Raw genomic sequence first — 17,107 nt, forward strand, 5'->3', positions numbered from 1 at the left:
ATTCCATAAGTGAAAAGTAGAATTTCTCTGCATTCCTAAACCAGGGTAGTGCGCTAGCTGCTCAGTTCAGGTTCTGCTGGGACTCTGTCCTAAGTTTTGAGCTGTCTTAAGGAGCCTCAGCCTACAGGCAGACGTTTATAATTCTACCCAAATTTCCTTGAAAGTTCATAGACTGTCTTATCCAGTCTACCTGATTGTATTTGGACTTTGATCCATTTGCTAACATTCATAGTTGCTTCAAAGTCTTGAGCAATTAGACCCTGGCTTATATAGAAAATAATATGTGAAACCAAAAATGTTTATGTATATAATATATAAATTTTTGCTCATGGTTTGCTCAAGAGAGCTTTAGGAGACTTATCTAAAATGAGAAGGCTAATGCATTTTGTTTTATGCATCTGTACGATACATGATAAAACCTAAGCGTTTTCTGCCTAATACAAAATAATTGAGAGGACTGATGCCAATATCAATGACCTCAATCATGGTAGAGCTTTTCTTGCTAAACTGTTATAAGTAATATCTACAGAGCTGTTGCCAATCCAAATTCATTGTTCTAAAAAGGCCTCATACAATTGTTTATTTAACAGCAAGATACTTCTCAGCAAAGTGCCGTTGTTTGAGCTGAAATTTCTACCACTGGACCAAAAAGACCAAAATCGTTTCACAGCCTATTGTACCTCCTCCTGCTGTGTAATAACCCTGTGCTCCCTAGAGTTTCTGCTCTAAACACTAGTCTCAGTTAGTAAAACCTGTTATTTTCCTTAGTTCATTTATGTTTCTGAGGAAGGTAGGACCACTTTGGGGAATTATTTCCATTATGTGTGAATGAGGACCACATGGTTTATAAATTGTAGAGTAAGACCCTGAAATGCACAGGGCAAACATCTTAGAGCCCCACCCTCAACCTACTTGCCATCAGGTGTGACACATTGGACTGAGCTGTAACTATAACCCAAGGTTGTTTAATGGGCTGTGGTGCTTTTCCAATGAAGAGCATGTGATTGTATTTGGTGCAAAGGGCAGAGACTGAGGAAGGAGAGCTGGATTGTAGTAATGGTTCCTAGGTCTAGTGTTGATACAGTGTAGGGTTTAGGCGGGGTGACGCTGTTTGCTCAAGAAAGCAGTTCTATTTGGTGGTGTTTTGTTGTTGTTTCTTTTCTGACCTAGCAGTTCTCAATTGAGGAAAGGGGCTGTTGAAATTATTTGGATAAAATCGGTAAAATTGTTCCTGAGTAACAGGTGTTTTTTTGTCTGAATTATCCAGATAGGTTTCCTAAACGGATCAAATTAATTATTCTTGTTGCCTAGTAATTTTGCCCTCGGTAGCAAATTTTTTAGTGAATAGAGGAAAGGATCAGGCTGCCTACCAATTTCTTGCATCTGGAATGTTCATGTGAAGATCCTTAAAGCTGGTATATGTCACAGAAGTAGCTTGGATAAGGGGAAGAAATTTCTATCCTAGCTTATGGGAAGCTGTCTGAGGAGATCATTGCCAAGCAACAGTGGTTGCGTAACAGTGGTTCCATTCCATGGTATTCCCTAATGACATCAGCCACCTCTTTTTTTTTTTTTTTAATTTTTTTTTTCAACGTTTATTTATTTTTGGGACAGAGAGAGACAGAGCATGAATGGGGGAGGGGCAGAGAGAGAGGGAGACACAGAATCGGAAACAGGCTCCAGGCTCTGAGCCATCAGCCCAGAGCCCGACGCGTGGCTCGAACTCACAGACCACGAGATCGTGACCTGGCTGAAGTCGGACGCTTAACCGACTGCGCCACCCAGGCGCCCCATCAGCCACCTCTTAATGCGGGTTATGGGTAAGATAGATGGGGTCAGGTTTTGTGATGGAGGAGGGGAATGGCAGTGTTGGCATACCTGGGTATTGGGTTTGCCTTTTTTTTTTTTTTTAAATTTTTTTTTCAACGTTTATTTTTATCTTTTGGGACAGAGAGAGACAGAGCATGAACGGGGGAGGGGCAGAGAGAGAGGGAGACACAGAATCGGAAACAGGCTCCAGGCTCTGAGCCATCAGCCCAGAGCCTGACGCGGGGCTCGAACTCACGGACCGCGAGACCGTGACCTGGCTGAAGTCGGACGCTTAACCGACTGCGCCACCCAGGCGCCCCTGGGTTTGCCTTTCTAAGCTTGCAGTATCTGAGGTACACCGGATGATTCTGACTCAGAGTGGGAGCAAAGAAACACAGTAGTTAGAATTTTTATTTTGTTCCCTCCAAAGCTATGTGGCTTTGAGAAAAATCTAGACATTTGTGATCACAAGAAAATCTCACTGTGCATTGCCCATCTTGTGAGAGGGAGTGATTGTAGGCATTTTAAAAATAGCTCCATTAAATGGGCGACACCTTACTGGAAAGACCTGGATTGTAGTCTGTCTGGACTATAGTCACACTGTATCAACCAAAAGTCCTGCTGTGATCATCTTGCCAATTCCCAAAGATTCTTAGAAGAAACCTTTCTGTCCTGGCAGACAGGTGAGTGGATACAATGCAGGAAAAGACACTGTGCCTTGATTGTGGGACCTGGCTTCTTTGTCCCAGCTACTCTACTAATGAGCTGTGTGACCTTGAGCGAAGTCATTTAAGGTCCCTTAAACCTTAGATCCTTTATGTGTAAGATGAGAATAATAGTATCTGTCCTACTTACCTCACAATGAAATAATATATATAAAAATACTTCTGGTGGTAGTCCATACAAATCTTTAGGACCGATAGGGGGCACTTCCATTGGAGAGGGCCTTTGCACTGCCATGGGGCTGACACTTGGGATGGAAATACAAGCGGTTACAACCCAATCATTGTCATTTCAAATTCATGGTCAGCTGCTCCTTTGAGAATTTTTCAGCAATAAAAAAGGATTTTATAGATTAAAAAGTAGGATATCTCACTCAGATACAGAAAATCCAACAAGTTGATGGTTGTAATTATTTCAACCTAGTTGGACAGTTTTTTTTTTTTTTTTTTTTTATGACTTGGCTTACTCCTACAATCTCAATAAAAGCCCTCCTAAATTCTTTTTTTTTTATAAGTTTATTTTGAGAGACAAGAGTGTGAGCAAGTGAGGGGCAGAGAGAGAAAGGAGAGAGAACCCCAAGCAGGTTCCTCACTGTCAGTGAGAAGCCCCATGTGGGGCTCAAACTCACAAACCGGGAGATCATGACCTGAGCCAAAACCAAGAGTAGGATGTTTAACTGACTGAACCACCCAGACAACCTCAAAAGCCCTCCTAAATTCTAAAGGCAGACAAAATTAAACTGTTTAAGAGAAGTTTATATGATAGAATTTCACTTTTAGTATTAAATATACATAAATTACATATATTTGTATACACATGTTATAGTACATTGAGATCTCTTGCACAACCAGGATGTGGTACATATTGACCCTTTTTTTATGAATACGGAGTTTTGAAGTCATAATATTGGATTTTCACCTATGTTGGCTGTATGTGTGATGTATTTGACATAATACTCCTTTGGTCGAGCCTCTTTATCATACTGTTGGGAAATGGGAAAACACACTATAATTCCTAATGATCAATTTGTAAGTTTTTTCCAGGAAGTCACTGTTATGAAGACTGATTGCCTGAATATTTCTTGCTGGCACTACACGAAGTATAGAGTTGGATACATTTATGCTCTGTGAAGAAGTACTTTAACAGGAGTTTGAAAGGCGCCAACTAGATTATAGCAAATAGTGCCCATCAATCTTAGTTTTGTCAGTCTGGATTTGATTTTTTTTTTTTTCTCAGTTGTAACATTTCTAGGCTGAAGAAAAGAGTTCCAATTTTTCCTTCCTTCCTTCCTTCCTTCCTTCCTTCCTTCCTTCCTTCCTTCCAATGAAGTATCTCTTCTTTCATCAAAGACCCAAGATTTCTTCCATCATTTAGTTGTCTCCTTTCTGGGGCTTTTCCAGTTCCCAGATGTGGTAAGCAGAACCCTTAGAAGGAAGAGTGCTGAAGGGGAAAGACGGTAGGATTTGGAGTCAGAAATCCTGGGTTCATGGCCTCACTCTGCCCTTTATCAGCTATAATGAGCCCGAACAAGTCCTTTAAAATGGACTGAGCCTCGGTTGTTTATTAATGTATAAAATGGAGATGTAAATATCTCCTTTATCCATTTAAAAATAAGTCGTCTTCCAGTAGGCCTTGGGTGCCATTTTGCAGTGACCCTATTTTTTTCTCATCTTGAAAGGGGCCATTAGATTAGGAATGTCCATAAGTGCAAGAGGAATCTTTGTATTTCCTTTCCCTTTCTTAGCACCTGATCCTTCGAGTCAGGGTCTGTCCCATGAAATTGTTTTCAAAGATGAAAGCTGTCTCCATTCATGCCAAAGCTACAGCTTGACCTTGCCTAACTTTGTGACCGAGAGGAAGGAGCAAGCATGCTTATCAAGGGGAAGATAACACAAATCTAAAAGGAAGTTATAATATTGAAGACCACAGAATTGAGATTAAAAACTATCTTGACAGCCTGCGGCCCTGAGTTGGAAAGAATAAGATGAAATTTAATTGAGATAAGAAAAGGTTCCTCATTTAAGTTTAATAATAGCTAACATTTATTGAGCAGTGAGGCACTGCTAAGTGTATGTGTTACATAGTTCTTATGATAGTTGGGATAGGTGCCAGCATTATTACAAAGATGAAGAAATTTAAAGTAACTTGTCCAAGGTTGTTCAGCCATTGACTATTAGAACCAAATTCCAACCCCTGAGGATTCCAGAGCACACATACTTAATTGCCCACCAAGATGTCCCAAGTCCTAATCCCCAAAACTTGTAACTATGTAACCTTTATGACAAAAAGGATTTTGCTGATGTGAGTAAATTTACTTTTATATGGGCAGAGTATCTTGGATTATCAGGTGGGGCCAATCTAATCACACGAGTCTTTGAAACTGAGACACTTTTCTGTCCGCATTGAGGGAGGAGATAGGAGGAGGGATTCAAACATGGGAACAACTCGACCTGCTGTTGGTGGTTTTGAAGATGGAGGATGGAAGCCACAAGTCAAGGAATGTGGGCAGCTTCTAGAAGCTGGGAACAGCCATCAAGCTGACCATCAGAGAGCAAATGGGGGTCTCAGTGCTGCAACTGCAATGAACTGAATTATACCAACAACCTGAATGAGCAAAGACGTGGATTCTCCCCAGAACCTCCGAGCAGGAACACAGCCTTGATTTTAGCCAAGTGAGACCAATGTCAGACTTCTGATCTATTGAACTGTGGTAATTAATTTATGTTGTTCAGACCATTAAGTGTGTGGTAATTTGTTATGACAAGAATAGAAAACTAATAGAGTTGCATTAGTTTTCTGACAGAAACCTGGTTGGACCTCTGGGGGCTTACTGCTGACCACAGTCTAAATACAGGTGTACCTCAGAGATAGTGTGGGTTCAGTTCCAGACCACTGCAATAAAACAATAAAGCAAGTCAAATGAATTTTTTGGTTTCCCAGTGCATATAAAAGTTATGTTTACTCTATACTATAGTCTATGAAGTGTACAATACTAGTATGTCTAAAAAACAATGTTCATACTCGAGCCCACGAAGTGTGAGATCATGACCTGAGCCGAAGTCAGACACTCAACCGACTGAGCCACCCAGGTGCCCCTATTTTTGTGATATTCTTGATGTGGAGTTTATATATTTCTTGTGAAGCTTACTTCTAGCTGTATTGTTTATTTTTACTGTGAATTGAAACTCATTATATTTTCTAACTAGTTATTGCTACTATAGTGTTAAGCTATTGAATTCAGAATACTTAACCCTTATTTTCCCATTCCACTGGATTCTCTTATTAATCCTGATAATTTTTAAATTGAGTATCTTGGATTTCCCTCGGTAGACAGTTGTAGCATTTGAAAATAATTGCACTTTGTCTTTTCCTTTCCAGTGTTTAAACTTGTCATTTTGTTTTTGTCTCATCCCATTGACTTATTGGCATTTTGAGTCAGCTGTTTTGACAATAGAGACATTTTTACACAACCTAAACACAAATCACTAAATAATCTTTGTTTTTCCAAAATGAAATAATAACTAGTGCATATCAAGTGCTTATTGCATGCCAAGCAGGTTCTTTGCATTTTACATACATTAATCTACTCCTTAAAATAACCGTATGTAATAATGGCAAACAGGAACAGAGACACGAAGCAACTTGCTGAAGGCTGAACAAGGGAATGGTGCTCAGATTTGAACCCAGGTCATAGTCTTAACTACTATTTTATTTTTATTAAAAAATATATATATTTATTTTGAGAGGTAGAGAGTGTGCGTGAGCAGGGGAGGAGCAAAGAGAGAGGAGGAGAGAGATCCCCAAGCAGGCTCTGCGCTGACAGTACAGAGCCCAACACAGGGCTTGACCCCACGTACAAGATCATGACCTGAGCTGAAATAAAGAGTTGGATGCTCAACCAACTGAGCCACCCAGTGCCCCTTAACTATTTAAAATTGCTTCTAAATGAATAAAACAAAAATGCCTTTCTTAATTTTTCTGACTGTAAAAGTAAGACATGCTTATTACAAAAGATTCAGTCAAATCGGTGTAAACAAAAGGAAAATCATCTCTAAATTCACTATCATCTTCTCTGCAGAATATTCTCCATGAGATAGAATGGTAACTTAATTTCACACCAATGGGTTTTGCATGTAGCTTTTGAGCACTTGTTTATATGCTCCTGATCCTCTGGGGGCATGTGGGTGGCTCACTAAGTGTACGACTTCAGCTCAGGTCATGATCTCACAGCTCATGGGTTTGAGCCCTATGTTGGGCTCTGTGCTGACAACCCAAAGCCTGGAGCCTGCTTTGGGTTCTGTGTCTCCCTCTCTTTCTGCCCCTCCCCCGCTCATGCTCTGTCTCTGTCTCTCTCAAAAATAAACATTAAAATTTTTTTTATATGCTCCTGACCTGATACTCTGGATTGGAATTTCTTGGTCAAAAAGTTATTCACATTTCAAATTTTGGTGGAATTGTCAAATTGAACTGCTCAATCCAAGAAAGACAACTATTTTTTTTAAGGTTGAACCGTTAAACTTTGTTAATCTCATAGGTGAAAATTAGCTCAATATTATTTTAATTTGCACATTTATTGTAATGTATTTTTATATATTTTAACCATCTTTCTTTGCCTTAAAAAATTTTTTTTAAGTTTATTTATTTTGAGAGAGAGAAAGTGTAAGCAGAGGAGGGAGGGGCAAAGAGGGAGAGAGAGAATCCCAAACAGGCTCCACACTTTAAGTGCAGAGCCTGATGTGGGGCTTGAACCCATGAACTGTGAGATCATGACCTGAGCCAAAAATCAAGAGTCGGACGCTTAACCAACTGAGCCACCCAGGTGCCCCTATTTATTTTCTTAGCGTTCATCTTTTTACTGATTTATAAGCATTGTTTTGTTCTTGTTATATTGGGGCCATTCTGTCTGACGTACATGTTGCAATTTTTTTAACCAGTTTGTCATTATTGTAGAAATAGTGATTTACATTTTCTTATATATCTTTACAACTACCACGTATGGATTTGAAATTACTAATTACTGAGCAGACTCCACCTTTCAGCCTCACTCCTTCCGTTAGACTTAGCCTCACAGCCTCATTGGATGCAATGAAGGGTCAGGACTGCCACAGAGGGTTATTGGTAATTCAAAAGCTGTTTGACTTCTAGATAAACATTGTGGCCTGCACTCTTGTGCAAAGGATAAACACGTTTAAATCCACACGGGACAGCAGAAGCTAGTGAATTAGAGATGTCAACAAACATTAAAAAAGGGGAAGCAAATGGACAAGTGGTAACTGACCTAGCTTATAGAGGAAAGTGCCAATAGGCATGCCAGTTTGCACAGCAGAACTCTGCCAGTTCAGGGAGAGAGGGCTCATAACAGGATGATTTGTTGAAAGGCTTTAAAAGGAACAATTAAACCGCAGATTCCTTTCCATATGCTACCCTGAAACAGGACTACCTCTCCTGTACTCCGAAAGTAGAAAGGAAGTTTATTTTCTTAAGAAATTCAACTAGAGAAGCATCAGACTTAGGAACAAAGGCAGAGAGGATGCACGCTGAAGCACAATCCTGAAAACGACAATTAAGTGAAAATCTACATGCGGAAAACTGAGACTCCCCTTCGGAACCTTGTCCTCATCCCACCCCCTCTCCCTTCTTGGAACTAGGTTCTCTGGGAAAAAGATTGGAAGATTCTTCTCTGGAGAACCTGTCCAGTCAAAGGCAAAAATCCCTACAGATTCCAACATTTTGGGGGTTTTTGTGTGTGTGTGAAATGGACAGTTACCCTACAGAGATGGGTAGTAGTGAACCGTGCTCGCCCATGCATGCAGAGCTCTAATTGGCGTTTTAGTGTCTTTCTCTTCAATATGAATGGATTCCCCTCTGCCCCAATCAGTACTTTAACATGAAAGATAAAGACCCAAATAAGCAACAACAGAGAAACCTGGAGAAAACAGACTATTCAGGGAGCAGAAGAAAATTTAAAGCAAAAACTTACATTCTTCAATAAGATTTTGCATCCCAAGTATGGGGTGCTTTTAAACAACAGCAACAAAAAAGAACAGACTTATAAAAAAAAAAAACTCCCAAGAAATTTAAAAATAGAACTCAAAATTTAAAAGTCAATGAATACTAGCAACAATCAAATTGCAAAAAAATTTAAGTACAACTTACAATAACATAAAAAATATGAACTGTTTAGGGACTAAACCTGACAAAAGATGTGTAAGACCTGTGCACTGAAAACTACAAGAAATTGCTGCAATTAAAGAAGACCTAAATAAAAGCACAGGTCTACTTTCTCATGGGTCAGAAGACTCAATATAATTAAAAGGTCAATTCTTGCCAATTGATCTATAAATTTAAGTCAATCCCTATCAAAATCCCAGCAGGGTTTTTTTTTTTTCCAATTAAAACTTATAACCTGATTCTAAAAATTCATATGAAATGTGAAGGACCCAGAGTAGTCATAACAACTTTGAAGAAGAACAAAATTGGAGAACTAAAACTATCTGGTTTCAAACTCAGTGGGTGGTGGTACAAGATAGAAATAGATCAGTGGGACAGAATAAAGAACGTAGGGATCTACACATACACTGATGACTATTTTACAAAGATGAAAAGATAGTTCAGTGGTGAAAGCATAGTTTTTTCAACAAATGTTGCTGGAACAATAGGATATACAAAAGTGAAAAGCAACAACAAAAGAACTTCTAATGCATATGCTGTACCACATACAAAGATTAATTCAAGGTTGGTCATAGATCTAAATGTAAAAAAGAGCTAAAACTATAAACCTTGTAGGTAGGGGTGCCTGGGTGGCTCCCTTGGTTAAGCACCCAACTCTTCAACTCAGGTCATGATCTCACAGTTGTGGGATCGAGTCCCACAGCGGGCCCCACACTGATGGTGTGGAACCTGCTTGGGATTCTCTTTCTCCCCCTCTCTGCTCCTCCCCTGCTCATGCTCTCTCTCTCTCTCTCTCTCTCTCTCTCTCTCTCTCTCTCCCAAAATAAATAAACTTTAAAAAGAAAACACCTTGTATACAAAAACAGGAGAAAATCTTTGTGACATTGTTAGGTTAAGATTTCTTAGTTACAACACCAAAAGCACGATCTATAAAAGAACAAACTCATAAATTGGACTTCATCAAAATTAAAAACTTCTGCTCTTGGAAAGAATGAAAAGACAAGCCATGGACTAGGTGAAAATATTTGCAATGTATGTATCTGATAAAGAACTTGTATCTAGAAAATATAAACAACCTTCAAAACTCAATATAAAAAAACAACCCAATTAGGGGTGCCTGGGTGGCTCAGTGGTTAAGCGTCCAACTTCAGCCCAGGTCACGATCTCATGGTTCATGAGTTCGAGGCCCGCGTAGGTTCTGTGCTGACAGCTCAGAGCCTGGAGCCTGCTTTGGATTCTGTGTCTCCCTCTCTCTCTGTCCCTCTCCTGCTCGTGCGCTCTCGCTCTCTCTCTCTCAAAAATAAGTAAACGTTAAATTTTTTTTAAAAACAACCCAATTAAAATGTCAAAAAGGTTAGAATAGAGATTTCACCAAAGAAGATCTATGAATGATCAATAAGCATATGCATAGATGCTTAACATCATTAGTCACTGGGGAAATGGAAATTAAAACCACAGTGAGATACCACTCCATACCTATTAGAATGGCTAAAATTGAGACGACTGACCATAGTCAATGTTGGTGAGGATGTGGAGGAACCAGAACTCTCATACACTTCTGGTGGGAATGTAAAACACTTTGCAAAAAGTGTTTCAACACTTTGCAAAAAGTATTTGACAGTTTCCTAAAAGTTAAACCATATACCTGCCATATGACCCAGCCACTTACTTCTGGAGAAAAGAAAGAACATGTCCACAGAATGATTTGTACACAAATGTTCATAGCAGCTTTATTTGTAATAGCACAAAATTGAAAACAGCCACATGTCCATCAACAAGCGAATGAAAAAAAAAATGGTGGTATATTCTTACATAGTGTCACTTCTGCCATGCTGTAAGCCTGCCCAGATTCAAGGGAAGGGAACACAGACCACACCTCTCACTGCCAGGAGTGTCAGAGTCACAATGTAAGAAGGACATGTACAATGAGAGATTGTTGAACATGCCACAGTGTCTGATGTATGTTCCCTCGGAAATGCTAACTCTTTTTAAAGACCTATGCCACATGTCAAACTGCAAACACAAAGAATCATTGTCCCATAGCTTGGTACAGTGCTCATGTTTCTTGAAAGCCCATTAACTAGAACAATTCTGCCTCTACTTAATGAAAGCTCATTTCTGAGAGGCAATAGAATGTGTTTTATCATAAACTAAGTGTTCTTTAAGAACTTCCTGAGCTCAAAGAAATGCAGTACAAGATTGTGGCTTGAGGGTCAGATGTGAAAATTGTAGTTAGCTTAGGTCAACACTTATGGATACTCTTTTTGATAGAGTATTTCTGGTTGCCAATCATGTCTGAGCACAGACACAGATATTGTACAACTGACTCCAGAAATTGGGCCCATGTGGCTGTTAAACTAGCTCCTCAATTGGAAAATGGTAGAGAAAAAGAAATTTAACCTTCCTTTTCAATAGGGACTGGTAACCAAATGGCCTCAGATGATGCATAAAAATCTTGATTTTACCAAACAATACCTGCCAATCATGTAGAAGGATTGATAGATTTAGCAAGTCAACATTCTGCAACATCCCTAACTCAGGCAATAGTTATCAGTGCTAAATAGTAATAGTGCTAAAAGCATTAGGTGTATGGTTGATGGGAGACTGTATGTTCATATAAAGCCAAAGTGAGGCTGTACGGATTACTTCCTAGGTGCAAGGGAAACAATGTAACTCTCCCATCGTAGGATCAGAAAGTTAGCACCTTTATCCAGTGGTTGATCTTAGCATCAATAATGGTAGGTCGACCAGATGGTACCTGTTTCCTGATGTGATACAGAGGTGAAGTAAACATTACCTATGATGTATAGCCAAACTTGACTCCATGAAACTTTAATTTTTAGTTGATAAGCAATATGGAAAACAGGGGAGCAAACTAATTAACAAGTATCCAGAAAAATCCAAAAGATGCCATGGCCCACAGTGCATCTGCCTGGTCTAGTTGATAGGACAGGTTGTAAAGAAAAAAGAAACTTTTCAGTTTAGAAGAGAAAACTGTTATTATAAAGCAATTATAATAGTCATAACCATTATAAAATGATTACATATTGATTAAACCAGATTTCAGGGATGACTGAAGAAATCTGAATATGGATTGGTATTAGTCAAGATAAAACTTCATTTATATGGAAAAGTAGGAATGGTCAAATAAAAAAAAAAAGCCAGGTTATAAAATAGCATGTACAATATGGTCTGATTTTTGGTACGAAAAATACAGAGATATACACATGCGAATGGATTGTCTGCACTGGAACACTTAGGAGAATAAAGGGGGTGCTCTTGCCACTTATGCTCGGACAACTGGGTCTCCCAGGTGAGCCAGGAGGCACGGCCTGTCGACAAGCAGCTGTTCTCAAACATCGGGCAAGCAGCAGTGTGACAGAATTGCCTGGGGGGTCGGGGTGGTAGTGGAGGGAGGCATGTGTCAGGAGGACTCCTAGGCCCCATCCCCGGAGATTCTGACTCAGTAGGTCTGGAATGGGCCCAACAACTGGCCTTTTTCCTAAGTGCCCAGGTTATTCTGCTGCTGGAACTGGTGAGGGAACGGAGCTTGCCCCACAGCAATTTCGGTTGACATCACCACCAGGCAGGGACTGGCTGATCTTTGTGGAAATGTTTAACTGAATTTTTCTTTCTTTCCTTCTTCCCTTCCTTCCTCCCTTCCTCCTTTCTTCTCTCACTTCCTTTTTTCCTTTCTTTCTTAGTGAATCACTCGGATATCTATCAAATGGCCATTAAAGGAGACAGGAAAACACATTGGTTAGAACTGATGATAGAACTAGTTTGAGTACCAGCTGTAGCACTTATTAGCTGTATGATATTAGGTATGCTTCTTAACATCTCTGTTTTCTCGTAGGTAAAATAGGAATAGTGATAGGGTTGTTATGTGGGTTAAACAAGATAATACATTTATAGCACATAGTAAGTCTCAGTAAACAGTAGCGATGCACGTCATCACTGTTACCGTTATGAACAAGCCGCAAATGCACTGTGCTAACCTTGGAAGTGCTGCGTATGTTATCTTCTGCCTTTCAGATAGAGAGTGTTTCCTGGAAAGCAAAACGAACACCTCTTCCCATTCTTGCTTGGTGAATAGCTTATTGCCGCACATCTGTTCCCTGGCAGCCCCTGAGAAGTCTGTGGGACAGTTGAGCCTGAGTCTTTGGGGGATGGGAGACCTACATGGCACATCCGCTTCAATGTTTTGCTCTGAAGTCTCGGGCGTGGTTACCATGGAATGGAAAACTGACGACAGGGACTAGAAGAAGGTTCTCCAGTCTTTGGAACTCAACTTGTCCTTTCTGACTACGTTTTGTTTCTTACCCAAGGTAAGTCTAAGGAGGCAGGATTTTCTTGGCCACGTGATTATTGCTGCCTACTAAGGGAAGGTGATTTCTTTTTAAAGATTCCTGCTGTTTTCTTAGAGGGTAGACACTTCTGTCTCTGCAGAGGCTGTGCTCCATTATTTTTTTTTATTTATTTTTTTACATTTTATTTATTTATTTTATTATTATTTTTTTAATTAAAAAAATTTTTTTAATGTTTATTTATTTTTGAGACAGAGAGAGACAGAGCATGAACAGGGGAGGGGCAGAGAGAGGGAGACACAGAATCTGAAACAGGCTGCAGGTTCTGAGCGGTCAGCACAGAGCCCGACGCAGGGCTCGAACTCACGGACCGTGAGATCATGACCTGAGCCGAAGTCGGACGCTTAACTGACCAAGCCACCCAGGCGCCCCACATTTTATTTATTTTTGAGAGAGAGAGACAGAGCACAAGTGGGGGAGAGGCAGAGAGAGAGGGAGACACAGAATCCGAAGCAGGCTCCAGGCTCTGAGCCATCAGCACAGAGCCCGATGCGGGGCTCGAACTCACAAACCGTTAGATCATGACCTGAGCCAAAGTTGGACGTTTAACCGACTGAGCCACGCAGGTGCCCCGGCTGTACTCCATTATTGAAGTTCCTGGGTTTGTTTCTTCCATTCTGAGACAGGAAGCAGAACATCCATAGGAAGCAAGTAGCAGTTCTGTCTCCATTTGGACTCATTTGGTGGGGAGAGGGAAGAGGGTTGATTTTTATTTTATTTTATTTTATTTTATTTTATTTTATTTTATTTTATTTTATTTATTTGTTTTGTTTTTTGTACCTCTTTTCTATCACATTATCACCTACATTTTTTCAAGAGGCATCATTTGACATATGGTCTGATAAAATATTTGAAATAGGAATTGTCCTGAAAACCCCAAGGCTTCTGGTTACTGTGTGTCCTACCTCCCAAAGGGGTCTGACCAGCTTTGTTCAAAGACATGTGGGGGATCAGAAAGGGTGCCCCAGGCATGTCCTATTTTACATTATATAAGGCCCAGGGGCAATTTTACCCTGAAGCTAAAGAAAATTAATCTTCAGCACCCCTCACTTTCCAGGGCCTGGCCTCTTCTAAGGCACAAGGAGGGGACCTAGTGATGCGTTCCTGCGTTTGTATAAATAGCAAAAAATAAGATTTTTTTGCATTGTTTCCCATTCAAGATGATCTTAAAAATTTTTATAAGCTGTAGGCCCTGCAAATCTGGATCCATTCTTGACAAGGGTTTCCTCTCTGTCCATGCCTGGTGGATTTCACCCTTATATAACCAGAGAGTGAACAGCTCCAGCTCCAGGCCAGGGCACACTGGAATGCCAGGAATCATGAGGAACATGAGGAGAGAGGCGCATTCACCACACAGTTCACTGCTGGATGCAGAGAAGACTGCAAACTGGAACCAGAGCAGAAGTGGGAGAAATGAACTATAGACTCAGTATCTGGTAGAAGGAGTTCCCTTTTCAGAGCGGTGGGTAGCGAGTGGCACTAGTCCGTCACCTGTTTCAAAGTCTTGGAGAAACATTAATAAGCTACTTTCCAATCTGCCTCAAATAAAAGTACCATTGCCTGTGCGCTGAGCCATCCTCACCCCCAAGCCCTGGAGGGGCTGTGCTGTGCAGGGGAGGGAGTCATCGATCAGTCCGAGCCCCAGGCGCTCTGCTGAGCGGCCATGGGACTTTGGCAAGTTTTTAATCCCTTGGAGCCTCACTTTGTTCATTATTTATTTATTTATTATTTTTATTATTTATTTATTTATTTATTTATTTATTTATTTATTTATTTTGATAACATTAATTTCTGCTCTGATTTTTATTATTTCCTGTCTTCTGCTGGTTCTGGGTTTTATTTGCTGTTCTTTTTCCAGCTCCTTAAGCCGTAAGGTAAGGTTGTGTATCTGAGATCTTTCTTCCTTCTTTAGGAAGGCCTGGATTGCTATATACTTTCCTCTTATGACTGCCTTTGCTGCGGCCCAGAGGTTTTGGGTTGTGGCTATCATTTTCATTGACTTCCATATACTTTTTAATTTCCTCTTTAACTGCTTAGTTAGCCCATTCATTCTTTAGTAGGATATTCTTCAGTCTCCAAGTATTTGTTACCTTTCCAAATTTTTTCTTGTGGTTGATTTCGAGTTTCATAGCATTGTGGTCTGAAAATATGCACGGTATGATCTCGATCTTTTTGTACTTACTTAGGGCTGATTTTTGTCCCAGTATATGGTCTATTCTGGAGAACATTCCATGTGCACTGGAGAAGAATGTATATTCTGCTGCTTTAGGATGAAATGTTCTGAATATATCTGTTAAGTCCATCTGGTCCAGTGTGTCATTCAAAGCCATTGTTTCCTTGTTGATTTTTTGATTAGATGATCTGTCCATTGCTGTGAGTGGGGTGTTGAAGTCTCCTACTATTATGGTATTACTATCGATGAGTTTCTTTATGTTTGTGATTAATTGATTTATATATTTCGGTGCTCTCACATTTGGCACATAAATGTTTACAATTGTTAGGTCTTCTTGGTCGATAGACCCCTTGATTATGATATAATGCCCTTCTGCATCTCTTGATACAGTCTTTATCTTAAAGTCTAGATTGTCTGATATAAGCATGGCTACTCCGGCTTTCTTTTGTTGACCATTAGCATGATAGATGGTTCTCCATCCCCTTATTTTCAGTCTGTAGGTGTCTTTAGGTCTAAAGTGGGTCTTTTGTAAATAGCATATAGATGGATCTTGTTTTCTTATCCATTCTGTTACCCTGTGTCTTTTGATTGGAACATTGAGTCCATTGACGTTTAGAGTGCTGAAAGATATGAATTTATTGCCATTATGATGCTTGTAGCGTTGGAGTTTCTGGTGGTGTTCTTTGGTCCTTTCTAATCTTTTGTTGCTTTTGGTATATATATTTTCATCTTTTCTTCCCTCAGAGAGTCCCCCTTAAGGTTTCTTGCAGGGCTGGTTCAGTGGTCACAATCTCCTTTAATTTTTGTTTGGGAAACTTTTTATCTCTCCTTCTATTTTGAATGACAGCCTTGCTGGATAAAGAATTCTTGGCTGCATATTTTTTTGATTCAGCACACTGAATATATCCTGCCACTCCTTTCTGGCCTGCCAAGTTTCTGTGGATTGGTCTGCTGCAAACCTGAGCTGTCTTCCATGGTAGGTTAGGTACTTTTTTTCCCTTGATGCTTTCGTGATTCTCTCCTTGCCTATTTTGTGAATTTCACTATGATATGCCTTGCTGATGGTCGGTTTTTTTTAATCTAATGGGAGTCTTCTGTGCTTCCTGGATTTTGATGTCTGTGTCTTTCCCCAGGTTAGGAAAGTTTTCCACTATGATTTACTCATATAACCTTTCTACCCCTATTTCTCTCTCTTCCTCCTCTGGGACCCCTATGATTCTGATGTTGTTCCTTTTTAATGAGTCACTGATTTCTCTAATTCTTAAATCGTGCTCTTTTGCTTTAGTCTCCCTCTTTTTTTCTGCTTCGTTATTCTCTATAAGTTTGTCCTCTACATCGCTGATTCTCTGTTCTGCCTCATCCATCCTTGCTGCCACTGCATCCATCCGTGATTGCAGCTGTTGTAGCATTTTTAATTTCATTCTGGCTATTTTTTACTTCTTTTATCTCTAAAGAAAGGGATTCTAATCTTTTTTCGACTCCAGCTAGTATTCTTATTATAGTGACTGTAAATTCTGGTTCAGACATCTTGCTTGTATCTGTGTTGGTTAAATCCCTGGCTGTCGTTTCTTTGTGCTCTTTCTTTTGGGATGAGTTCCTTCATTTTGTCATTTTGAAGGGAGAAAAAGAATTAATGAGGTAGAAAAGTTGAAATTAAAAAAATTAAAATTAAAAAAAATTAAAATTAAACACACACACACGCACACAAATCCAATAGATGATGCTAGATCTTAGGTGTGTTTTGGTCTGGGTGTTGAAAGTGGTTTGACAGATTAGAGAAATGAAAAAAAAAGGGTGGGGGGGAGGAAATCGTTTGAGAATTTGAAAAAATGAATACACTAAAGTAGACTAAAATGAGATGATG

The sequence above is a fragment of the Felis catus genome, chromosome A3 (genome assembly GCF_018350175.1).
Source record: "Felis catus isolate Fca126 chromosome A3, F.catus_Fca126_mat1.0, whole genome shotgun sequence".
Taxonomy (NCBI): Eukaryota; Metazoa; Chordata; class Mammalia; order Carnivora; family Felidae; genus Felis; species Felis catus.